The following is a 26276-nucleotide window of genomic DNA, read 5'->3' as shown; positions in this document are numbered from 1 at the left end:
CGCTGGGCATTCTCCAGCAATGGTGGCAGTGGTGTGGCCATCACAGGACAGGCCACAGGAGCAGGGAGTTAAGAACTCAGCAGTAGCCTTGGCTGAGGAGGCAGGGAACAGGTGAGCAAACCCCAGCCTCCTTGCCCCTGAGAGGCACGATTTCAAGGCACGATCTACAGGTTCTCAAAGGGCCCAGCAGGACTGAGCCCAGTCACCCACAGTGTCACCACCTGCTCACACACCTTCATGGCCTTCCTTCCCTTTCCTGTGCATCCCCAAGCTTCCTAGAGTCACCTCCCAGAGAAACTAATCCTGTCGCAGGGCCTGCTTTGGGGGTCCCCGACTAAGTCACCTTCCTTGAGTTCTGAACCCTCCTCTGTACCCTCGCACATGTTATGACATGTCATGTGCCTCCCTCTTCCATTAGGCTGTGGTCATCTGGAGGGTGGGGACACACCTTAGCTGTCTTGGCATCTCTTTCCTGTCCCCAGCACCTAACACACTATCTAGCACAGAGAGGATGTCAAGACATGCTTGTTAAATAAATCCATATATAAGAGCACATGTGTGTGCACATACACATACTCACTCTGCTTGTTTTAAAAAGCTAATTCCAGTTCAGAACTTTGATACTTCAGTGACAAAGCAGGAAACACAGAAAAAGCCTTCAAATCATCTGCTATGAAGATCCCCAGATAAGAGGCCACCAGGTCCTGCAGCTTTCAAATCTTGGCCTTCACCCCTGACCCGCAATAATCGGCTCTGACTAGACGAGGAAACTGCAGCTCAGGTGCCCTCAGTAGGCACCTTTCCAGGCCCCTGCCCCTCGCATGGATAGATAGAGTGCCGTGTGCCTGCTAATACACCTGCGTGGCTATAGAGAGAGGACTTGGTTCTCCCTGTTTGGGGGTGGATTCTACAACCCAACTGTGGGACACATGCTCCATAGCGGCATCTGGAAGTTAGCCCTGCCTCTGGCAGTCCCAAAGTGCCAGCCTATCCATCCACAGCCCTACTCTAAAAATGCCAGGAGGCCCAATCTAAGGCCACTCCAGATATGACGTGGGCAGAGGCCAGGGGCAGGGGGAGCAGAAGCCAGGAAATTAGCAGAGGAGAAAGAGGCAGCCCGTTCTGCATTATTACTCCCATCCTCATCTGTTTTAAATATCAATTGCTATGCAGGTTAAATACTTATTCAGATGCCTTTTAGCTTAAAAGCAAGTTAATTGATCTCTGGAGATCCTGAATGAACAGTGAAGAAACTGCACTAATTATAGAATCAACTTCCACTTCTCTATTTTGTTTTGTTTCTTCTCTGACAATGCTGCTGGAGCAACAGAAAGGGGCCTGCTGGAGAAAAACGTATGTTGTTTTTATTAGGCTGCAACAACAAACACAGCCTGTCCCCTCCCCCTCCCACCACAGGCCCCTGACTCTGGGATGAGCTCTCCCAGGAGGCCCACCTCTCCCAGGTGGGAGCTCTCCAAGGCAGGATTTCACGCTGCTGAAAATATCAGTGCAGTTCACAATTGGCCAGAATCCAACACGGTTGTCTGCCCTCAGCACGCCCACCCTGCAGGCCCTCCCCACCCCTCCAAAAAGCCCCCACAACATAAACGGTGCTAAAACCGCTTCGGGTCCACTTCCTGTTGACCTCCTCTGATCTCCGCTGGGGTCTTAAATCCTGACTTTGTACTGGCCTCCTAGAAAGACAGTCAGTATAGCCCAACTTCTCTTCGGCATCCTCCGGTCCCTTCCACAGCTTCCTGCTCACCGGGGAGGCCCCACGATGCAGCCCCATGGTGCCTGGACCATAGTACGGGAGCCTGGGGTACCTCTGGTGGTAACAGTAGATTCCTCTTTCCTGCCTGGGGAGGCGCGTCCTTTCGCTCTCTCTTCTTACCCTGCCCAGGTTCTGACTCTATCTGCTATGCTGCCTTGGGTAGAACAGAGAATGTCCCTCCAGCTGGAGGGACCACCGTGTCCCTGCTATTGCAGTGTGCAGGCAGGCTTGAGAAACTAGAAGTTAAAGAGGGCTGAGCAGGGCTTTTATTTCTGCAAGGTGCAGAGCAAGAAATATTTCCCAAACTTCCCTGACAACCGGGAAAATTTTTATCCGCAGAGCATCTCACCGGAAACACACTTTGAGAACCGCTGCGTTACAGTGATTTGGACAAAAGTGTTTTTTCTTCTGAGGTGTGAACTATTTGAAGTCCAGGGCTGGAGCCTTGACCTCTCAGTCCACCCCACACCCCTGGTCCACAGCCCTGAGCGCCAGAGACAAGAAAGAGTGAAGAAAGTATGACAGTGAAAGTGTTCGATCTACTTAGCACCAGCGGCCCAGGGTGACAGATTTGTTACTGGATTGATTTTGGGACACCAGTGACTGGATGTTTAAACACAGCTTAGGGGTGTGATTACTCCACTGGGCTCTTATTAGCATGTGTGTGGGCGTGCACACACGTACCTGGGCACACATCTCACCTGGGTGGTGGCACAGCAGGGAGGAAAGCGTGGGGAGCCAATTCATTAGCCTGGTGCTTTGTGCCTCTCTCCCTAAGGCATTGGGTTGAAATAAGAGATCTGGCTTAATTATGATCATTAGCAAATGTGACTCCTTGCATCTTCACAAGCCCTGGGCTCCTACAAAGGAATTCCCAGCGACCTTGTCTCCACACTGCTGATAGAGGCTACGTTCATCCACTCAACCCTTCTCTCATTCAACAAACACTCAGGAAACACCTCCTGGGGATCAGACACTGGGCACATGGCACATAAACCGTAGGGAGACCTCTTCCCTCCTAACACCTTGTTTATTTCCCCAAAGCTCTTAATGTTGATCTCTGGGGTCTTAAATCCTGACTTTCTGCCCCACAACCCCCACCACTAGAATATAAGCTCTTTGAGCATACAGAGCTTGTTCATCACTTTCTCTCCAGTGCTAAAGAGTGGCTGGCACATAGTAGGCATTTGATATAGTTCTCAAGTGTAAATCAATATGTATAAAACATGTAAATATAAGCAAACATGAAATGGCTAAACAGCAAAACTCCAGGGAGGTGACGCAGGGTTGGCAGCTTTTAACCAGAGCTGCTGCCTCAGGGCGGCAGAAGGGGACACCACAAAAAGCAAGAATATAATTTGGGGCTTTTAAGCGGTGGCGGGAGGGATTCATTATAGAATCATCCAGATCAGAAAGCTGAATACTTTTTGTCAAAAGCCAGCAAGACTCACCATCCCCTCTAGTCACAGCTGCTCAGAAAGCCCAAGGCCGTTTATAACAGACAGGGCAGCAGGCGCCTTCTCAGAACTGGAGCAAAGTTGCGATCTCAAAATCGGCCTGGACTGTCAGCAGCTATGGAGGAATGAAGTAGCTTGAATTTTTAAAATATAGGTTGAAAGTAACCATCCGCTAAACCCTGCACTTTGAACGAATGGAAAGAGAGAATTTTCTGCAAAACTGTCCGGTGTGGATGAGCAGGGGGACCAAGAGCAGTTTGGGAGTCACAGTAATAGCAACGGGAATAGGTCACACCTACTGAGCCTGCATTCTAAGCCTTCCCCATTGGCTCATTTCATCCTTACAACAACAACTCTAGGAGATGGATTTTACTATGACTCTCATTTTTTTCAGAGGGGGAAATGGAAGCTCAGAGAAGTTAGCGATTTGTCCAAAATACACAGCTTTTGCAGACCCAGGAGTCATGTTCTGCTCTGGTTTGATTCAGGAGCCTAAGATTGTAAACAGCATACTGGTGGCGAAATAGAGCATCTAGCCCAGAACCGGTACGGAACCTCCTTCCTAAGCCTCATCTGGGAAAGGATCTCACCCGGTAGTTAACACCAGCACTGAGGGTCTTTAATTCTGTAGGTTATTCATAGATTAGTGTTACCAGATTTATGTTTAATTCTTTAGTAAATGGTAGGAGGTTCTCATTCTACAGTATGCACTCTCATTTCCAAGTCATTCTTTCATTGCCTTAAATGGTTATAGTTAACAATGACAACAACAAAAACTTCAAGTGCTTCCAAGTAGAGAAAATTATGCCATGAGAATATAACAGGTGAGATGTTATTTTCCAAAAGGACGAATCACATAAGGGCCCCTTCCAGAATGGACCTTGTTCATGCCTGAGTGGGTTGTCTGTCGTCCTCGCCCAGGAGAGGGGCGATGTGCATCACTCTCAAATACATGTCACCTTTGATGAGAGGCCGGCAGCCTCTAGGCTGTGGATAAGACACAGGCATTTGTCTGGGTGAGGCTCGCTGTCTTGTCATCTATCCTAAGTCCTCCACAATATCTATAACCCGACATCTCTGTAATCAAATACAGCAGGTCCTCAAATAGCTTCATTTTGTTCAAGGTCATTTCTTTTATAATAATGAGATGCTGTACAAACTTAACTCTTGTTTATATCAATTAGCCTATGGTAAAACTGGCTTCGTTATACATCATTTCACTGCAGTTCTAAGAATCTATCGATGATGTTAAGTGAGGACTTACTGGGCAGTATTCCCCCTGCTGCAAACCTACTCTTTCCCTGGGCTTCCCTTCTCAGGGAAGGGCACCGACACCCCTCAGTGGTCCAGGCTGGAAATCTCAGCGTCATCTCTAGACTCCCCCATCTCCCTCATTTGAACAAACGCAAAGACACCATTTTGCCCCCCAAAATGACACTGGGGTCTACCTTTCCCACCTCTCTCATCACCCTCCAGCTCATACCCTGAGCCATGGCACCAACCTCCTTATATTCTCCCTCCTTCTTCTTCCCTTTTCCCAGTCCACCCTCCTCCGTGATTTGCCCCAGTGAACCCCAAAGCACCAACTCAGTGATACAAGTGCTCTGCCTCACCCCCTCCCTGCCTCTAAGGTGCCAGCCTTCCTGTTATAAAAGCTATGAAAGAAAGAAACAGGGTGAGATGATAGCGAGCGCCCACGGGGTCTGTTTTTATGACTCTCTAAAGGGAAGTGCAATGCAACAAACATTTATTGGTATCTTCTCAGTGCAGGGGAATAGAAAAATGGATGAGTCAGTTGTTTTCTTGGGTTGCTCACACACTGAAGGAAGAAAGAGTCAAATCGAGAAATAATTTAAAATAGGGTGATGACTGCTCTGTTGTGATAAATGCTAAGTGTTCTAGGAAATGAAAATGGCCAGGAGAAATCCTGAAGGCTTCTTAGAGGAGGTAATGTTTAAGCTGGGCATAGAAGTGAGTAGAAGCTGATTGAGCAGAGGCATGAAAGCACAGAATGTGCAGAGGAAGAGTAGGAGCAGAGCATGAAAGAGCCTCGTGATTTCAGCAATCAGGCAGGGGCCAGGTTACATGCTACTTGCTCCCCCACCCCACCCCGGCTAAGCCATCTCATCCTGGGCATCAGTTTTTCTCAGTCCCCGACTCAGAAAGACATGCTTCCTTGAGGAACTGCTGCTCCTTTCTCCAGTGCTGCTGTGCTCTGCTCACAGCTGATGCATCGTGTTTGCGTCTCCACAGCATCTCCCAGCGAGCACTGGGTCTGTCAGTGAGCCTGGCCAAGGAGGACAGGAGGAAAGCAGAGAGCCCAGGGCCTCCAAGGTCTTGCCTGCTGCTGTCGAGTATCCTCATCTTCAGGGGAGGCACACAGTGCAGGGAAAAGGATGGAACACCTCTCCTACCCAAATAGCCAGCTCCATCCTGGCCATCAGCAGAAGCATGCAGGTTTGCTTCTGCTGGGCGCAGCTTGGCTCTCAGTTCTCAAAAGCAAGGCCTATGTCCCAGCCCCGCTCAGCCCTGCTGTGGGCCTAGGACCACGCTGAGCAGGGCTGGGAGGGAATTAAAACCTGCAGCATACTAGTCCCTGAAGCTCGTCTATACTGATTGTGTGCTCCGACTCTGGGAGCTCATCTTGCCCTGCCTGGCTCACTCACCTAACACCTCAGTTTCCTTAGAAGGATCAGGGCATCATGGTCTGAAGCCAGACTGCTTTGCTGTGGTTCACATCACAGCTCAGCCACTAACCAACTGTTATTCAGCCCACTCTGCATGTCAGTTTTTACATCTGTGAAATGGGAATTTTGTCTCCCGGTGCTACTTGGCAGGTTAGAGAGAATGCCGTACATAAAATCCTCTGCCCAGTGCCAGCACAGAGTAGATGTACCCCCTGGCTTCTGATTCTCCCTTTCTGTTGCTCTCTGCCTGAAGCTTGAAATGAGGTCTGCTCCCGAATTTATAATTCCTGGGCTAGCCCCACCTTTTGCCCGTGCCTGATCCCCATCTGCCGTTGGGATGGATTTCGGGCCCCTTCCAGAATGGACCCTGTTTGTGCCTGAGTGGGCTGCCTGTTGTCCCCTGCATCTATCTATCTAGCACCTGCCCTTTCCCTCTGAATCAAGTGAGTCCTGACCTCTCGTGTCCACCTAAAGTTATCCAGGGTCAAAACTCCCCCATGTGTCAGCTCCATGCTCAGCCCAGTTCTGCTCTGAGGAGGCTGAGCCCAGGCTGGCCCCTGGGGTCTCTACTTCTCTAAGAGGAGCCATGGCTGCCCCAATGCCATTCCCCACACCCATGCCTGGGTTTTGCTCCAGCCAAGGCCTTTACACTGCTTGCCTGCCTGGTAATGGTTGGAGGATTGAAATAGAGCAAAAAAGAGGCTCCATTTCTCTCTGGGACCAATTTGTGAGTTTTTGGAGGCAGCTCTCGCTCTTCTCTCCACTTCTGCCTTGCCTCTGTCTGCCTGCTGCTCCCACTCACTCTACTGCCTGTTAGAATTCTGAAGAAAGCCGGAGAGGTGGATGTCACTGTCTGTCAGCCAGGCAGTAGGGAAAGCCAATGCCCAGCCAGAGGCAGGGTGGCAGTGAGGGGCAGCCTCTGCGGGAGGGAACAGGAGGGCCAGAGAGAGGTTGAGTCTCATGGGCAGACACCAATGCAAACTGCTCCCTCTGCTCTGGAAAAGACACAGTGATATCTAGCATTTAGGAGCACAGCCTGAAGTTACATGGAGCAGGGTGTGAGGCTCAGCTTTGCCGATAACAAGATAGTCAGCCATCCCCAGCTCCTCTGCCACCTACAGGCTGCATGACCTTAGAAAAGCCTGTCATGCTCTATGTGTCTCAAAGTCCTTAACTACAGATTTGGGGGGTGTTATAGCTAGTATATGGGCTTAGTCAATCTATTTAAGTATTATTACAATTTTCTATGTGACCTGGTAACATTGCTTAACCTCTCCGAACTAACCTCTTGATTCACAGGGGTTTGCGAGGATTGAGAGCCCAGTGCAGAGAGCCCAGTGAAGAGAACTCCAAGAAAGAGCTGCTAGTGTTGTTTCTATTACCATATTTCATTGATTCTAAGTCACATCCCCCAACATACACACAGTTTAACATCTCTGAAATGGAGATGAGTCTTGCAGTAGATGATAAGAAAGTACAGTGTCATGGTTTAACTGGCGGCATTTTTTCTTTCTTAGGAAAGTACATAAAATTATGTATCTTATAGTTGGTGGTATTTTAGAATTTATGACATCAAAACAGATCAAAGCAAGAGGGAGAGTTCCCACTGAGGACCTGGCCCTGATGCGTCCTGAGGGTACCCTAGCTGCCCTACCCCTCCTACCTCTCCTGCCCCTCTCTGACATCTGCCTTCTCTTCCCTCTATGAGCGAGGTCTCCGTGTCCTTCCAGACAGGGACGTTTGGAGCCTTAGGTAGAGAGGCATTGCTCTGTTTTTATGCTGCTCATCAGGGCCCTGCAGAGGGTGTGGCCCATGTGGCCACAGCACCAGGCTGAGGGCGGGCAAGAGGTAGATGGGCAGACAGTGGGCGTGCACTGAGACTCAGTCCTCACTGTGCCACTAGGAGGGATAACAGTGGCTTTGCCCCTCTCCAGTGATCTTAGGATTTCAGGAAGACAGGACACAGGCCTGAGCTGGCTGAGGATCAGTCCCAGAGGTGCAGATTCAGAAGTGGGACAGTGCACCCAGAGCGCTGGCTGTTTCCTGGTTTCTGAGGAAGGAGGAGGAAGCTAAGAACCCTAGGAAAGCCGAGATTTAGGGGAGCTCAGGTCACGGGTTCTGTGCTATGTCTGGCAGCCCCTACCCACCTCAGTTAAGCAACATTCCCCCAAACTCTGAAAGTTCTGCTGCTGCCTCAGCTACTTCAGCCCTTCCTTGGGGACTCCTCATGACCCATCCACTAAATGGTTAATGCCTGGCCCCACGGGGGTCTCTGATTGACTGCTGTCCTTCCCCTCCCCTCCCAGATTGGTAGTTACTTATACTGAACATCACCCCTGACTCCCCAAAGCTAATGCAGACTTTCAGACTCCTTGGGATCATCCATGATTTAAGGCCTTGAATTTGTTTACCCTCAAGGAAGGAAATGTCCTTATATGAAGCACCCACTCTAGCCTGGCTCTGGGCCTGAACTTAACACGGACTTTCTCACTGAATCCTTCCAACAGATCAAAGAGACAAATGAGGAAACTGAGGCTTGAGACATGCAGCTGCTTGCCCAGGAAGTGACTAGGCTGCACTCAGAGCTCAGATCCGCCTGCCAGCAGCAGCTCCCTGCTCATACAGCACCCCCTCCACTCCTCAGCCATAAGCAGGGATCCAACCTCTCCTGCAACCCAGAATCCACCAACAAAGTGAAGATCAAAGGCAGGACATGGCGTGTGTCTGGAGCCTGGGGTAAAGGGAGGCTGTGCTGCCAGTTGCACCCTGGAGTCTGTGCTGGGCAGGGAGTGGCACCCCTAGCCCTCACCCTTGGTCTGCAAAGCCATTAAATATGCAGAATCTCATCATGTTCTTGGGCAGCCGAGGGCTCCGAGTCACAGGAGGTGACATTGCTCTCCAACAGGTAAGTTGTTCAACAGATGAGCAGTCGAGTGGTAAAGAAATACATTATTAATGTTTCTGGTTAAATTAACTGATTAAAACCACCCCAGGTAAAAATGTACGTATCAGCGCTTTGCCCAGAGCAAACGAGGAATTAATGGAATATGGCTGTGTCTTTGTAATGAAACACAGACAGGGGCTGTCTGGAAAGGTTCTCTCTCTTCAGCGGCAGCGGCGGGGGGTGGGGGTGGAGGCCTGATCCATCTGTTAAAGGACCTCAACTGATTGGCACAGGGGAGGCATAGGAAGAGAGGCCCAAGGGGCTTCCTCTAGCCGGACTAGAGATCTGAGAAATCTGGAGTCTTTGACTTCTGATTTGCTGAAGCTGGCAGAGAGGACTCAAGGCAGAAACAGCAGGCCACTCACAAGGTGGGGGGGGTGGGGTGGGGGTGGGGGGCGGGGCCGGTGGTGAGGTGGAGAATAGTGCACGGGAAGCAGGATCATGGGATGTGGCTCCAGCTCTGCCTCTGCAGACTTTACACAAGCCAAGTTCCTGGTGGGGCCTCAGTTTCTCATCTGTAAACTGGGGAGGAGAAAGAAACAGTCTTCAATGCTCTTTCTGAACTCTTGCTTCTCTTATATCATAGGCTCCTAAGGTAAATCCCAGTGTTCATCTTGTCTTCTCAGCAGATAACCTTGTGGGGAGCTAGACACCCCATGCTCATGTGTGGTTTTTGGGAAACCCCTGTTCTAACACAAGCACAAAAGGGCACTCAGTGTCTATGCAGTTGGTTACACACGTATACACATATGCACTAGCTGACCCACACAGGCACACATACGCACCAAGGGACCCAAACACACAAGCAAGCCTGAGCACAAACACATGCATACTCAGAGCTCTCACACATGAGTGCACACACAACCAAAAGGAAAGGTGAAGCCCCGTCACAGTCATGTATGGTCAAAAGGGTATGGGACACACGCAGGTTGGGCACATTTCTGAGACAGTGCTGGAGGTGAAGGGCAGGGAGGGCCCTGCTGGGGCAGAGGATCAAGGGCTACTTTTCTCATCAACAAGTAGGTTTCATGCCAGGGTTTCAGGAACTCCCAGAGGCTGTGACCCAATTCAGACAAGAGTGAGGTTTTGCATAAATGAACCAGGTAATCACATCCCTACTAGGGCTCCCCTAGATTCAGAGACCTGGAGCTGGAGTCCCACAACCCCAGTCCTGGCTGCACCTGCACTAAAGCCTGGCTCGTGCTGTTCCCTCCCACAAAACCGCCCCCTCAGAACTCGGGCCCTGGAGCTCTCCAAGGTGCTGATGGCAGAGGGCAGAGAAAGATTGGCTAAGAGAAGTTATTTTTTCTCCTCAACTCCCAGTCATTCTGCAAGATGTGGTGAGGGTGGGGATGTCAGGGGTGTGGGTTGGGTGCAAGCCCCATTGTCTTATCACATACTCTCTCACTCACTGGGTGCCATGCTGGGGGAGTAGGAAGGAGGTGCCAGCTGGAAGCTTCCTAATGACTCGCAGGCTGCTAGGAGGCCCCACAAGGGGGTCAGCGCTGACATCACAGTATCATTAACTGTTTACCCTGAGAAAGTTCACACTTCCGGAGGCCATGCTCGAGCTGTCAAAAACACCGCATGCAGCACTGGCGGCTCTGCCAACTGTGCTCCCCAGAGCCCAGCAAAACAAATATTTAGCAGGTGCCTGGCTCTCGAGCAAATGTGCACACACCTACTCACATGGGGCACAGCATGCCAATACACAGATATGAATATCCACATGCTTACTCTCCGGACACACACGGAGACTCAGAGGCACACATACCGTTGATACACAAACAGATACACACACACACACACATACAAACCCGCTCAGGATAACAGGATAATGTCACATGTGTTGAAAGCTTACTATGTCTCACGCATTATTCCCAAGCGATTAATATGCATCATCTAATCCAACTCTTCTGACAATCCTAAATAATAGGCATTATCACACTCCTATTTCTCAGATGATAAAATTGAGTCTCCAGCTAGTGCTCTCAACATTCACTACACTGACACACACCTGCCCACCCAAAGGTACAAGCACACTCAGACACACACACACACACATACACACACACACACACACAGACGTGGATACGCAAGTACACAGAGGCGAACTTGCACTCACACGTGTTCACATTCACAGAAACACACACACATACACACAAACGGCACAACCACTTCCCTCCCAGCCCATGTACCCTCTGCCTCAGCAACCCCCCAGGGGCCTGCACACACTGTCCCAGAGAATCAGTTCATGCCCTCTGAGCCCTTTGCCTGCAAGCTGCTCAGCTTCTGGCCAGGCTACCTGGCTGATGTTGATAACAGCATCGGCAGCCCGCAAGAGAGAGTGGGCTTTGATGGAGAACAAGTCCAGATGGTGGCAGTAAGTCCCAGATGTTGTATGGAAATAAACAAGCCTGATGAAATTGGGAGCTTGGCTCCAGCCTGGCCCTGCAGAGTGGTTCTCCCAGAGGCTTGGGCTCTGATGAGGATGCAGCCAGTGTGGCCACTGCCACAGGCCGAGCCTGGCACATGAGCCTGGTAACAGAGGAAAAGGGCTCAGCTCCAGGGTCCAGACTTCTTCAGAGCCCTGAGCAGCTCAGCAAAAGGCTACTTGGGTCTTAGCAGCCCAGGAGATGGAAAAAATGTTCAGTGCTGGTGTGGTGGGAGCCTGGCTAAGAAACCCTAAGCATCACCCCCAGTCTCAGCCCCCACCATCCTGGCCCACTTGGGCACCCACGGCCTGATCTGTTGACTCCTGGCCTCTCTGAGTGCCCTCTACTGGGAATCATCACTACTGACTTACCAGATCTCTAGACACTGATTTCCAAGGTCACAGCCTGCTGGTTCTCAAGGTCATTGCTCATCGATGTCCAAGGTCACTACATGATGACATGGGTAGTCGATGTCCAAGGTCACTAAATGATGACATGGGTAGTCGGTGGACAGAGATCCTTAAGACCATTTCCTGCCGACCCCTGAGATCACAGTGATTCCTGGGGCCAGTCCCAAGCATTCCTGAGATCCTACTTCTACTTTAAGAAGACCCGACTTTGCCCTCTGGCCATTTGGGCTCCTGACAAAAAGGCAAGCTCCCTGCATAGTGCAAATTTCCTTACTAGACAGCACTACAGAGCTGGGGGGGTAGGGTGGTGGTGACAAGTGCTTCGAGTGAAATGGATAATTTACACACAATGTAGGCACTGGAGACTCCCTCCTCCTTTTCTCTCTCTTCCCTTTCCTTCTTCCCTCCAGGCCCTCCCCTTTTTAGTAGGATCTCCCAGGCCTGTTGAGAAGGTATCCGCCATTGTCTCCCAGGCCAGAGCCAGGGCCTTTCTACCTCTCAGACTCTCCAATTTCTTATATTCACTCTCACTTTTTGCTCTCTAGAAAGGATCTTACTAACCCATCCTCTGATCAGGTAAGTAACCGAGTCTGCACTGGTTCTCCGGGGAGAATCTGCATGAAAAGAGGTAATAAGCCAAAGAAATGGACCTCTAAGACTAGACTTTCAGACACAGCACTACAAGCTCTGTGAACAGATACATCTCCTTTCCCCAGATACTGCCTGAATTGCTAAGCAAGGAAAACATATACAAATAAAGTGTCATGTCCTGACATTTGATAATTTAAATTGAATGTCGAAGAGCATCTGCTTAATTACAAACGGAGCTGTGTGAGCACGAAGAGACAGGCTCCAAGGGAGGCAAAGACCCCCATTCAAGAGCGCTAACAGCCATGCAGCCCAGGGTGCACAGACAGCGAGATTTGTCTTTCGAGGTTAAATTAAAGCCCACGTTTCATTTTTGACGCAACCTAATTCTTCTAGGTTTCTCCATCTACCTCCAAAAACGGAGGCTTTAAGTGGAAAAGATGCATTGAATAGTAAATGCAATTCAACAGATATTATGACATACTGTTTATCACAAGCCCTAAATATTTAACGGTTCAACTTTATGGGCTTTTCATTTTGTTTTATTTTCTTTTTTTTGCCAGATGTGATGTATTTAGCTCTAACAGGCCCCCGTGCCATAGAACTGCTGGTGTCCTAGTTTGCAGAATGAACACAGTGGATTTCGTTCAGGTGTTTGTGACCTCGGTCCATTTGGGCCGTGTTGCCTTATCTCGGCTGTGCCCAGCCGGCTTTCTATAAAAAAATAAATAAATAAATAAAATTGATATTGAGAGAGAGAAGGGGGAAAAGAGAGGCAAGAATGGAGAGGGTTGTAAAGCCTCTGTCGGTCAATTCATTTCTGTTTAATCTATCTCTGAGCTGCAGAAAACTCCTTTGTGGTGATGAGACCAAAGGTCAGTAATAGATTTCAACAGGTTCCAAGAGGCTGTTGAATGCTTGGAGCTGAGTGGGAGAGTGTGAGGCTCCCTGAGAAGCAGGGGGAGAGGGATAATTGGAGACCCAGAGCCCTAGTTTGCCCTCTGGTTCCTGATTTCACAGCTTTCAGAAGAAAAAGAGGTTGTCAAGAATTCCACCTCCGGAACTGTGTGTGAGAAGGAAAGAGGGCAGAGGTGGGGGCCTCGCCTGGACCCCTGGAGCTGCTGGCCACTTGTCCTGCTCAGAGAGAGGGGGGTGGAAGGGAGGTTATGTAACCTCTGAGCCAGGCCTGCTGGTTGGAAACAGCCTCTGGAGAACTGGGAAGGCCTTGGAGCCATCTCGGAGGCTCCTTCAAAGCTGTGTCTGGATGGAAAAGCAGCCACCCATTTGGGGTAGAGGGAGGGAAGACGTGAGTGAAGGCAAGGGCTGGCGGGGGGCAGATACTGAAATAAATTTGCCAGCTGTTCTCTGCAAAATTCCTCTGAGTACTCTGTAATAACACAAGAAACTCCTACAGACACTGTTTAGTCCATAGCTCCCTCCATCCCAGGGATGCAGGCCGAGGGACAACCCAACATCGTCACTCAAACCTTTCGCTATGGACGCCCAGGTGAACAAATGTTACCTGAATGAAAGACGTGTCTGAACAAAAGTGGCAGCGACCTTGGGTAATGGGAGTGATGATGTAAACCCCTGCCTTGCAAAACCACTGGCTCCCAACACAGGGATTAGAGCAGTGTTCTGTTCATGTGTTTGTAGAGATGGCCTATGGGACTTCATTCTGACGGCAGGCTGGGCCAGGCCCAGGGATGGAGGGCCAGCTGGCCATACCCTTCCTCACAACTCTCCCAGGCTTCCCATCACCCCAGGGATTCAGCTTACAAAAAGCCCCCACAAATCTACCTTTCAGCCTCAGTTTCTTGTACTCTCTGCTTTGGCCATAATGGGCCCCTTGCTGTCTGTCCCCAGTTGTGCTTTAGGAAAATTCTGCATGATGAAGGTAAGGTCAGGATATTCTCAGAGAAGGAGAGACTAGGGGGGCACCTTAGTCAGCTTGGGGATACAGCTGTCAGAGAACACTTCTTGGAGGAGACAGCATCTGAGTTGACTCTGCAGAATGAACATAATGAAAACAGCTCACAATTATTTAATACTATGTGCCAGGAACATAATCAGTGCTTTATCTATGTTCCTTCACTGAATCCTAAAATCTTTCCTATGGGATAGATACAATCATTATTAGTTTCAGCTTGCAGATAAGGAAACTGAATCAGAGAGGTGAAGAAACTTGTCCATGGTCACCCAGCTTATAAGGGAGAGCTGGGCTCCAGAATCAGGCATTATGACATCTAAGCCCATACGCTAAACCTTGCTAGATTGTATGCCTTTAAAGACAGAGACTGTACAATTCATATCTGTACTTCTCGTATCCAGCATGGGTTCCAGGAGAGACGAGAGATCTGTGAATGTTGTTGAATAAATGGGTGGATAAACCGATGAATGAATGAGTGAATTTAGATGTATTTTGAACCCAAACAGACTCTGGAGGTAAAAAGTATATGAGATTACAGTACATTAGTAAAAATCAAACCTTCTATTTATCCTAGAACAGTAGTTCCCAAAACATATTCTATGTAGCATGAGTTCCTGGAAATGTAAAGCATAAAAGGGTGTCCACTGTCATGTGAGTTTGGAGAACTCAGAGTGAAACTAAGCAGGCTTGTTTATTTCAGGGCTTCTTAGGTTCTTTTGGTTGGTGAGCATCTCTTGAGGGACCAGAGCCCCAGCAAATACAATTTGGGAAGCACCATCACCTCCTTTGGAATATAAGGGATAATTTACTGCCACATAACAAATTATTCCCAAATTTGGCAACTTAAAACAACAATAAATATCATCTTATGCAGTTTCTATAAGTCAGGCATTCAGAAAAAACTGAGTCGAGGGATTCTGGCTCAGGATTTTACGTGTACTCTAGTCAGGATGTCAGTCTACGCTGCCAAGATGGCACTTCCAAGAAGGCACACTCACAAGGACAGCAAGTTATTTTGGCTCCTGGAAGGAAGACTCAGTTACTCACCACATGGATCCTCTAGGGAGTTACTCAAGTGTCCCCGTGACACAGCTTCCCAAGAATGAGTGATCTAAGAAAGCGAGGTGGAAGTGGCAATATCTTTTATGACCCAGTATTAGGAGTCACAGACTATCGGGCCCACTATATTTTATTGGTCACACAGGGGCAACTCTGATACAATGTGGAAAAGCAATGCATAAAGGCAAAATACCAGGAGGCCAGGGCTGCTGTGGGGCCTTCCTAGAGACTGGCTCTCCAGGTGGTCCTCTGGTTCACGCTTCTGGAACTTGGTAACAAGTATGCATCTCCTCTCTTCAGGCCTACAGGAATACAGACTTCTATTTTGAACTATCACAGCCATGTCCACTAGCTAGTTGGCTTTTACATTCACAGAAGAGGAAACGGAGGCCAATAAAACCAAAGAAATTGTCCAGGGTCACAGAGAAAGCGAGTGGCAAACCATGGCTTGCAGTGTTTGTGTCCCTTTTCCATCCCACATGCCTGACAAAACGTGAAAGTAAATCCAGTGGCCTGAAACTCCAGAGGTGCATCACGTCTCAATCCAAAGCCTGAAACTTTCTGCAGTCCTGACGGCAATAGGCCAAGGACATGGTATAAGTGGAACCCTGGTGGAGGTTGGGTTATACGATAAATCTCATGGGATGGGCCCCAAGTAGCCTTATTCATAATTGTCTCATTTCTCTGAGCGACTCTGCCACTACTTTCCAAGGGAACAATAGGGAGTTAAAAGCTTTGTCCTCAAAACCAGCACCTCGAAACCCACCCCTCTCTCTCAACGTGAGCACAGCCAACTACAGTGGAACCAGCTACCCCTGAAGTCAGGAGAGATAAATGGGACAGATAAGTACCTAAGATGCCTGCTGATCTTATGTCCTTGGCATACCTTGATTCACAACACATTCCCAGGGAATATATCCTTCTAGGCACTGGGCCCGCCTTTCTGTTCACGGTCACAAGTGTCTGGTGGAGCCAGATTTAGCAAGGTCTCCCCTCCAGTTAGTCTGCTGGGACTCAAAGTATTTATCACAAGTTTCTGTAAGCATGTTTTTTCTCTAGAAAGCAAATTTGTCAAATTATTATAGTAGACCTGAGATGCCACTTAATAAAAACAGGATAAACAGGGAAATTCAATAAAGAGCAAGACTGAATAGAAATAGAAACACCTGCCTGCATTTACTGCTGAAATAAGCTCCATCTTAGCTTTAGTCTCCTCTAAAGAGAGGCATGAGTGGGTTCTCATCATTCTGCAGGTCTGAGCTTAAACCTCACCCTCTTCAAAAAGCCTCCTCTGTTCACCCTCTTTAAGGTTTTGTCACCCCTTAGTCTTCATTGTGAATCCTATTCGTTTTCTTCACAGTACTTAATACATTCTGTCATTATCCATGTATTTACTTAACTTGCTTATTGTCTATCTCCCTTACAAGACTGCGAGTTTCGTGGGGATATAGGCAATGCCTGTTTGATTCCCTCTCTGTCCTCAGCGCCCAGCACAATGCTGGCATTCAAGAAATGTTTGTCCTTGCCTCAGTAGAAGTATTTTCCTTTACAATAAGCTCGAGAGTTGAGACATCTGGCAGAGAGTCTATGTTCCTGATTTGGCATCAGGATCAGATGAGAGTTTCTCCCACCCTCTCCCACAGCGTGGTGCGTACATTCCCTTCTGTCCGGGTCTCAGATACTGTGTCTCCAGCCTCTGGCCAGGAGCCCCCAGCTGGCTGGCTGGGGCTGACTTACGAATATCATTCTTGTCAGCCCCCATTTCTTGGGAGTGGACTGTCCATCACGTCATTGTCTCGTCTGGACCTGGTTGGACCTTCCAGAGGCTCTTCACCAACCCTCTGCCAGCCCACTCCTTCCTCTCCATCTTGTTCAGAACTTATCTCTGACTTCAGTGTTTGCTGGGACAGCCTGGATTCATCACCCTCTCCCCTTCCTGGATGAACTTATTCTATGCTTGGAGTGTCCTTGCAGGCCAACATCCCACATATCTACTGGCCTCTTGGCTTGTCCCTCCCTCTTTCTCCAGGGCAAAGACAAAGTGTCCTGCCGCTGTGAAATTTGATGCTGACAGTTTCCTACCAATTTATGTGAACTATAATTTGACTGATATTAGTTTCTACATGACTTAACCTAAATCTTGTTTTGATTTTTATCACGTTATAGAAAACCATGGGGGAGAGAGGAGGGGAAGGTAGATGGGGTAAAAGGGGTCTAATATGTGGTGACAGAGAGAAATCTAAACATGGGCGGCGAACACACAATGCATATATATATATATATATATATATATATATATATATATATGCCTTACTGTTGAATTGTACACCTGAAACTTACTGGATTTTGTTAACCAATGTCACCATAATAAAAAAATAATAAAAAAATTTAAAAAATTAAAAATTAAAAGAAAAGGGAAGAAAAGAAAACCTGCCCTGGGTTTTGGTTAGCACCTGCTCTCTAGAAACACAGCGAATATAACTTCCAGGCAAGTGACGGTCTGGGACTTGGATGTGTCACAGTGCTCTCCTCCACCAGGGTAGGGGCTTAGGAGATATCTGAACACCTCCGAGACTTTGTGCCAGGGGACACCTGGAGTCCTGTGTCCCTTCCCTTTGGAGATCAGATGTCAGAGGACACAGAGGCAACATTCCCAGGGATAAGTATGGGATGGACCCCAAGTAGCCCCAGTAGCACCTCTTCCATCAAGAAGCTTCTTGGCTAAAATAAGATCCCTATTTTTTCCTAACTGCTACTTCATGTCCATCCATTCCACCTCCTGAATAAGCTCTACCTTCATTTTTGAGGGAGGGTAGAGGCACAGTTACGCCTGGTCGCTTGTACCAGGGTGTCTGCAGTCAGTTCCTGCCTGTAAACACCCTGAGGCTAGGTACCAGGTCTGTTTGCTCACTGTTGCATCTCTGGCACACTGCCTGGCACATAAATCTATTTTGAATGAATGTACTGGGAAAATGAAGGGGGACAGAGGTCATGGAGAACCCCAAACTGCTGCTAACACTAATAATGGAAACATGCCAAAGGACACATTTTAGTGTCAGCTGATTCTGTTACAATCACATCCAATATGTAGAAACACATTTACCATTCATTCTGCAGTCTGTTACATTGTCTGTTTCCATCTGAGCTATCTTTTTTTGTGAATAGAGAACAAAGCCTACACTAACACGGTTTGTCACTGAGCAGGCTGAGCTCTTCGCTGTCTAAACAGTCTGTCAGCCTGCATGGGCCAAGGTGACAAACCCAGCAGCTTCAGGGTCTTGATTTTGTGAGCAGCCCCTCCTCGACCTTGTGCCGTTCCCCACTTCTCTGTTAAGTGACCTCACTTTGCTCAAGGTGTTAGATCTCAGTCCACACGTGTCACAGCGTGTCAGTCACAAGGGCATTTTCATAGTGTGCTCACTGTTCCACTTTTATCCACGTGGTGCCGAACAGATTGCTGATGGAGGAAGGTTTTCATGTTGCCAGGGACACAATGTGGGCCTAAAGGTAACTAGGTTGTTCCAAAGAGTTGGCATCTTCTGAAGGAAAGAAGTTATCACTGATTGGTAATCACTTTGACATTTTTTTTTTTTTTTTACATATGCCCCTCTCCCATTATTTTCCTTATTCTTATTTGTTTTCCCCTGGTTCATCTGCAAGCCAGTTCATCCACCCACAGATAACCGAATCATTATATCATAATCAAAGGTAGAATATATCTAGATGCTTTGGCTGGCTCAAGGCAGCAGAAGTCCTTCATGTGTCTTACATACTTTTTTCTAGCAATACTTTCAAGCTCAGGTGTAGCAAGGTAGAGTAGAAGGGACACAAAGCTGAGAGCCAAAACTCACTAGCTATGCCTTCTCCTTCATCTCCTCTACCCTCTAGATCAGGCGAGTCATGAGTGTGCAGAGGGGGCCACTGCTGCCCTGCCCCTCATGCTGCTATTTCTTCCTAGAGGAAGGAAGACCTTTCGCTTGAGCAGATTGGCCTCCTCTGGCCCCTCCTTATGCCCCTTGTGGAATGACGAATTGTCAGTCTGAGCATTGAGTCCACTGGGCCTAGTGGGCAGGGATAAATGCCTTAAGAAGTCAGGATCTGAACAATAAGGACACAGGGGCTGCCCTCCCGGCTCTCCGTCCTAATGTCTCTGTGAGTGGGTGGGTAGGTGGGGGACAAGTCTGCCTTGAGGGCCCGGCCATATTGGGTGAATGTGAAATAAGGAAGAAATCTCACTAATTTGAGAGATATTTATTGAGCCCCTACCACGTGCCAAGCAAAGTCCCAGACTTTGGGATGAGAAGAAAATACACAAGTAAATATATGTGTTGGATGGCATCGAGTGCCATAGAGGAATATAAAGCCGGGGATGGTGATGGGGAGAGGCAAGTGGGGGTGGCAGGGCTATTTCCTACAGAGAGATCAGGAGAGCATTCACCAACAGAGGTGCCCTTTTAGCAAAGATTTAGTTTATGGTGAACCCATCTATGCTGGTCCACTGGTTACTATTTACTTTCCTAAGACCTCACAAACTATAGCTTTTTAAAGAATTGAACCTGAGACTCCTCCTTGGAATTTATAGATTCCGTCTTTGAAAAACACTATGCCACGGTCTGTGTTCTAATACCTTCCTTGTGACTCCTCAGCCTCAGTCTCACGGGGACCTTATTTGTGATCTTCTATGCCTTGGGTTGCAATTCAGTCAAGACAGTTGAGTTGTTCTAATCTAGACAGGCAAGGCATGTTCTTCTATTTTCTTTACCCATCTCGGGCTTTAGTTCCCTCCCCACAAGGTTTGCTCTCCTCTCTTCAGTCTGAGGATGATTCTTTTTGACAAAGAAGAGTTGAGAAGTTCCTCTTTGCATTATTTATTTCCCCCTGTGGCCAAAATAGCCCCATTTCCTGTCTATGGATCTCTGGGATCTGTTTGTAGTCTTCTTTTCTTTTCTTTTCTTTTCTTTTTTTTCTTGAGACTCAAGTTTCCAGGAGAGCACATTTAGGAAATGAAAACAAGGAAAGTGCTTTGCAACAGCGTTTTCTTTTTAAATTTTCAGAAAGCAATCTGAGAGAGTCGGGGGTGGCGAGTCTTCGAGTGCACCATCAATTTGCGGTTAATTGGTTTAGAATTCATTAACCACATTTTCCTGCTTGCCTCTGCCAGTCTCTGGAATGGTGCTTGAGTTTTCCGATTCTTTGAGTTGCCAAACTAATAATTCACCTACTTTATTTCCTGACTCACAGTTAGTTTGTTTTAGTCTAAATAATGCATATTCAGCTTCATTAGCATATATTTGGATCATTTCCGACTTGAATGTATTCAATCCCATCAATTTACCATTAGCGGGATCATTCAGGAGAGAAGTTTCCATATCTTTCATGCTTGTTCAATCATTCTCCTCGTCTTTACTGGGTGTGGGGGCAGGGCAGGGGAGAGAAGATGAAGGAAGAAAGAGAAGAAAGGGAGATGGTCTCCTCCATTATCCCAGATTCAGAGGACACCCTGCCCAAATGGGATGAATATAATCCAGGTTGGTTGTTTTGGATGCTAACGCTTGTACCAGGAGATTACAAAGGCCAGAGTATGTGTACACAGTCTGTGGTGAGAATGAAGAGATTTTCTCTCCCCAACCGATTCTTAGATTCTCCAACACCAACTGGGTGTCCAATGATTTAATGCAATCCTGACACTAAGAACCTGGAGTGAGCACAGACTCCACAGATTAAGGGCTCAGTCCCACAAGACTGTCCCACTTCAGATGTCAGTTGCAATCTCTGGGTCACTCGTACTTCTGATGCACTGGCTATAAATTGGGGGGTTACCACGATCTCATTCCTAGGTTCCCTAATTTGCTAAAAAGGCTCAGGGAACTCAGGAAAAAAGTTTACTTACATTTACCGTTTTATTATAAAGGATGTATCTCAGGAACAGCCAAATGGGAGAGATGCACAGGGCCAGGTTTGGGGGAAGGGAAATGGAGCTTCCACGCCCCCTCTGGGGATACCACCCTCCCAGCACCTGGATGTATTCACCAACCAGGAAGCTCCCTAAACCACATAGTTTAGGGGTTTTTAATGCAGGTTTCATTATGCAGTCATGATCAATTGAATCGCTGGCCACTGGTGATTGCATTAAATCTCCAGCCCTTCTTTCCTCCCAGAGTTTGGGACTGAAAGTTCCAAGCTTCTAATCAAGTTTTGGTCTTTTTGGCAACTAGCCCCCATCCTGAAGCAATCTAGGGGCCTATCAAGAGTCACCTCATTAGAACAAAAGATGCTCCTATCACCCTTACCACTCAGGATATTCCAAGAGTTTTTTAGGAGCTCTGTGTCAAGAACTGGGGACAAAGACCAAGTATCTTTTATACCTAGGTTCTTATGATACCTGACGTTCTAACTGGGACCCAGGATTGGATATTCAGGGGCTCTCAACATTCAAATTGAGATCAGTAATGAGTTTCATCAGAAAAACATAATATTTATTCATGCTGCCAATATTATTGACCCCCTACTATGGCCAGGCACCATGGTAGGTGCTGGTTATACATAGTGAATAAAGCATCTATGAAGCCATGTAAGTGTCATAGAACTTAAAAGGTCTTACTACACTTAGTGGTGGCAGTCATCAAAGAGATACATGGAGACAGATTAATTTATTAGATACCCTCTTGCTCCTTTTCCACCATTCATTTGGCTGGTGGGCAATGGAAAGGAATGGATTTAAGAACTAAGAGAGGGCCGACTTACTCTAAATACGAGAGGAAAATCAAGATCTGGAAGGGAAGGTACCAGATACAAAGGAGAAGAAAAGGAGGTGCAGGCGCCAGGAAGGGGAGCCAGGAGAGCGGCTACAAAGGTAGAGCGAAGAGAAGAGAGAAGTGGTAGCAGCTTTGCCGGGTGATGTATGCTGAACTCCTGCTCCATCGCCTCCCCTTTAGCGTTTGCATCTTCGTACGGGCGTGAGTATGCGGTAGGCGTGTGCCTCTGAGTGCAATGATACGCGAGGCTGCATCAGCCTGGCACTGGGAGAGATCGGTTACCTTTGCAGATTTCACATATAATTACAATTTGTAATAAGTTCTATCAGAGGGAGCGGCATTTGGAAATCCCTGAGACAGGGAAGAGCCCAGCTTATTCAGGAACTGAAACAGTCATCATGGCCAGGGCAGAAAAATCCAGTGGAGTTAAGATCTAGAAGAAAGTGAGATTAGGAAAGGTGTTCAGGTAACCAGGAAAAGAGTGATGTCATGGGGGTCGCAAGCAGGAGAGCAGAGGGCTGAGTCGGGGCTGGCAGACAGGCCTCTTGAACATCTGTCTGGACTAGGTGCCAGGAAAGAGAGGTTCCCCTGAGCCCAGGGCAGCCCCAGGGAGGGGAATGCAGGGTCAGCTGCACAGACTGGATGCAGACTCTTGCCCAGGAAGCCGAGGGTGAAAGAGCTTTGCTTCCTTGCCACCTTGTGCACTTATGAGAGAAGGCTGTGCTGGTCTGGAGGGCAGGGACAAACCAGAATCTGGTGATGGAGCAGAAGGGGCCTTGGGTGTGGGGGTACACAAGTCCCTGGTACTCCTGGCTGAGGAAGTGCACAAGCATGTAAGTTACATGGGAAAGGAAGTACTGTTTTATCAGTCGGTAGCTGTGCGAGTGTCCTGTACACCACCATTCCTTCCCCTTTCTAGATTCTTCCTGTAAGTGTTATATTGGAGAATGAAACTTACGCTGAGAGACATAATGGGGGCTTTCTATTTCTCCTTGAACCTGTCACCAAATAAGAGGCCTGTCACAAAGCCGGAGGGATGGTACTGTGAATCAGGATGGAAGAATGTCACTGAGTTGGAGGGCATGGGCCACATGTAGAGCACAGGGCAGGAGCAGAGGGTGGCTTCTCTAAAGCAGGAAATGGAGGACACTGCCCTCCTGGGCCCACTGGGCTGGCTCTAACCCAGGGAGAGGATGGAGAGACAGGACCCATTCTGTGCCAGACAGTAGGGATACAGATCTGGTTTCCTTTTCCAGAATTAACTTTAGGGTGTTTCTAGCTCACTCCAACCTCCCTTCCCCCACAAGGCAGCGTTGAATAGCTGACCACACGGCAGGGGGTTACAATGATGAAAAAGTAAAACCTCACCTTGTTGCTGCCAGGGAAGGAATCAATAGTGTCAGTCAGGAATTCCCTGGTGCCTGCCTTTCTGTTCTCTGGAGAAACGTGTTTTCAGCCTGGACTGACTCTCAAAGTTCTCCCTGCTGAAAGGCCAGGAGGTGAAACACCTCTCCTGTGTCAGTCACAAGCTCAGTGCTTTTGCCCAGCTCACCCTATTCCCCCTGCAGCCATGTCTGTGCCACGTCTTTCAGAACAGTGATCCTTCACCCCAGCCCCTCACCCGTGCTCTGAATGAGAACTGCTGTTCTCTTACCTGAGCCAACTCGCTGACCATAGTGATTGGTTGAGGGGTCAGCACCTGACCCAAGCTTAGCCAAATGAGTCCTTTTCTGGGGTCTTTCAGACAGGAGATGGGAGAGAAAAGACATTTTCTCTCGATATAACACTGTAACAGTTGAAAGCTGGAGTTCCCAGAAGCTGTGATTCTGACCTCATGGAGAAGCCACTCGAGAGAAGGAAGTTGACTCACAGGGAAAAGCAGGACACATGAATCAGAGCAACATGAAGAGAGAGAGAAAGAGATACTTGTCCCTGGTTGTGGCTGTCTCCAAGGCTAAGTCGAGCCTGCCCTTCCCACATTTGGTTATATGAGCCAATAAATGCTGCTACGGACATGTCAGCTTCTTGATATGAGGTTTCTGTCACTTGCAATCAAAGCCTAATGTCCCTCTAACACACAGTGCACAGAAGTGGAACATGAAAAGCTGATTGTGCGCCCACAGAGGCAGCCCGTGGCGGACACCCAGACTCCGGGGGATGACGGAGCCCGGAGGTGGTGTAAGGCAGTCAGAACAGCAGCCTTTCTCTTGGGTGGACACACGTACACACAGACACACGTACACACAGATACCTGCAGGACACACACAGACACACAGAAACACACATGGACACACAGACACACACCTGGGACACCTGAATACACACACAGACACACACACACCTACAGATTGCCTGCAGACACACAGAAACCCCACCCGGACACACAGAAATACAGGACACACAGACACACACACACAGACACACACAGACACACGGGCACACACACAGACACAGGTCAGGTGCTGCAAAAGAAGAAATCTCTCCCGAACAAAACAGTAGAGAAAGACCCTGCCCTTGACTTTGTGCATTAGCAAGCAGAGGAAAAACCCCTTCCACAAATGCAGAGAGGGCCATGCTGACACAGGCTGCACTACCCCAGCTTCGATGAGGCGGGACTGGAACAGAGAATAGAGTCCACATAGAAGGGATGATTCGAGAAGGGAGACAATTTAGATGGTACAGCACAGTACCTCAGGCAGGGGTTCTCACCAGCCCCTCAGGGAAGAGGGTAAGAAGAAGTAGAAATGAGTATTAAAAGCCCCCAGGGTGAGCTACAATGGGGGTCCTAATGCTTTTTAAGTTAACTGGTAGAAGATTATAAACAGTATCTAGTCATTGTAAATAATCCTCTGGTCATCTTCGAAAAGTTTTAAGTCAAGGCACCCCACCCTCAAACCTATCTTAATAATTGCAGCCAAGAGTTGGTGCCCAGAATGCTGCTACTTCTTGCACAATGGGGTTGGAGAATCAGAGAAAGCCACAAAGAAACAACAGAAACCAGGGAGAAACCCCCAGAGGAGAACTGGTCTACCACCAGCCTCCGCTAAAGCTGTCCTGGACCATCCTGACACTGTCATCCTCGCAAATGAGACCCCTTGCAGACCCCTCAAGTCCACATCCCACTTATCCAGTGTCTCCTCATTCTAGGAGCTAAGTATATGCGGCACTGAATAAGACAGACGAGGCCCCTGTCCTCAGAGACTCACGTGACAGGCGAGGAGACAAGCAAGAAAGCAAGTAAACAAATCAAAGAGCGAGGCAATTACAGGCTGTAATAAGTTTGTGAGATCCTTTCATGTTCAGCGTCTTCTGGAGAGGAGATGGAGGTCCAGAGAGGGTAAGAGATTTGCCCTAAGCAGCAGCCCAGGGGATGGAATCCAGAGCCCAGCTGCTTCTGCCCTGACTGTTAACCCCTGCCCATTTTGAGGCCCTGGTAGGCCTGGGGATGCCCTATGGCTTTATCCAGAAATGCCCGATACTCTTTTTGGCCACTCCTGGGAGGATGGCCTAAGTCCCCACTGCATCTGGCACGTGGTCAGGGTACTCATATGTCTGCTTTGCCAGAGATAGTCCTAGTTTATATCTGTTGTCCTAAAGTACTTATTAATGAATTATCAACCTTATAATGATATTAATATTATTAATAGAACCCTTGCTTCACTTGTAAAATAAATAAAACAAGTTATATGCACCCCAATCCATGGAATACCCAATTCTCTGATTCCAGAACAAATGTTTTGCATCTTTTTGTCTTCTCCAACACGAGGAGTCCTGCCTCATTCTGCCCCAGGAAACCTTGGGGTCCACCTCCCTGGACACTGCCTAGCATTTGAGGGGCCTGGCAGAGGGAGAAGCGTCTCTTCAGATGGCTCTCCCTGCCTGACCCCACTTCTACCCCCAGCCATGGCTCTGCCCTGACTGTTAACCCCTGCCCCTGCCAAGGATTTCTCCTGAAGACAGGGTTCACACTCATAGCACTAGAAATTTCCGGAGAGAACCAGCCACACCCTGGGCACGATGGAGCACTATTAAGTGTTTGCTGAATGGAGAAGAAACACAGCACCCTTAGGTGAACTATATCTCCAAAAGGAGTCAGGGGTTCCTGATTCGACCTGAACACACATGCAAATTTTAAATGCCCGTTTCTCCCAAGAAAATTTAATGACATGTGCCACATGCATTGGGCTTCTGGCCTTATAGAGCCCCTGACCTCCTGAGTTTTGACCCCATAAGTGCC

At 48.3% G+C, this 26276-nt stretch overlaps 1 protein-coding gene across 3 annotated transcripts in view; it reads right to left on the bottom strand.

Annotated features, from left to right (window-relative positions):
* GRIK3 (glutamate ionotropic receptor kainate type subunit 3) overlaps window positions 1-26276 on the bottom strand; it is a 209373-nt gene that overhangs the window by 93222 nt on the left and 89875 nt on the right. The window contains exon 1 of one of the 3 annotated variants that reach the window (XM_039850976.1): window positions 23694-23774. The exons of the other annotated variants lie outside the window; for them this stretch is intronic. The gene's annotated coding sequence lies outside the window, so the exon portion shown is untranslated. Of the gene's footprint in view, window positions 1-23693; window positions 23775-26276 lie in introns of those variants that run through there. 3 annotated transcript variants of the gene reach the window in all.

The sequence above is a fragment of the Pteropus medius genome, unplaced genomic scaffold (genome assembly GCF_902729225.1).
Source record: "Pteropus medius unplaced genomic scaffold, Ma_sr-lr_union100, whole genome shotgun sequence".
In the NCBI taxonomy this organism is placed as follows: domain Eukaryota; kingdom Metazoa; phylum Chordata; class Mammalia; order Chiroptera; family Pteropodidae; genus Pteropus; species Pteropus medius.
The sequence above is the reverse complement of the archived record's forward strand: the minus strand, read 5'-3'. Positions and strand labels throughout refer to the sequence as shown.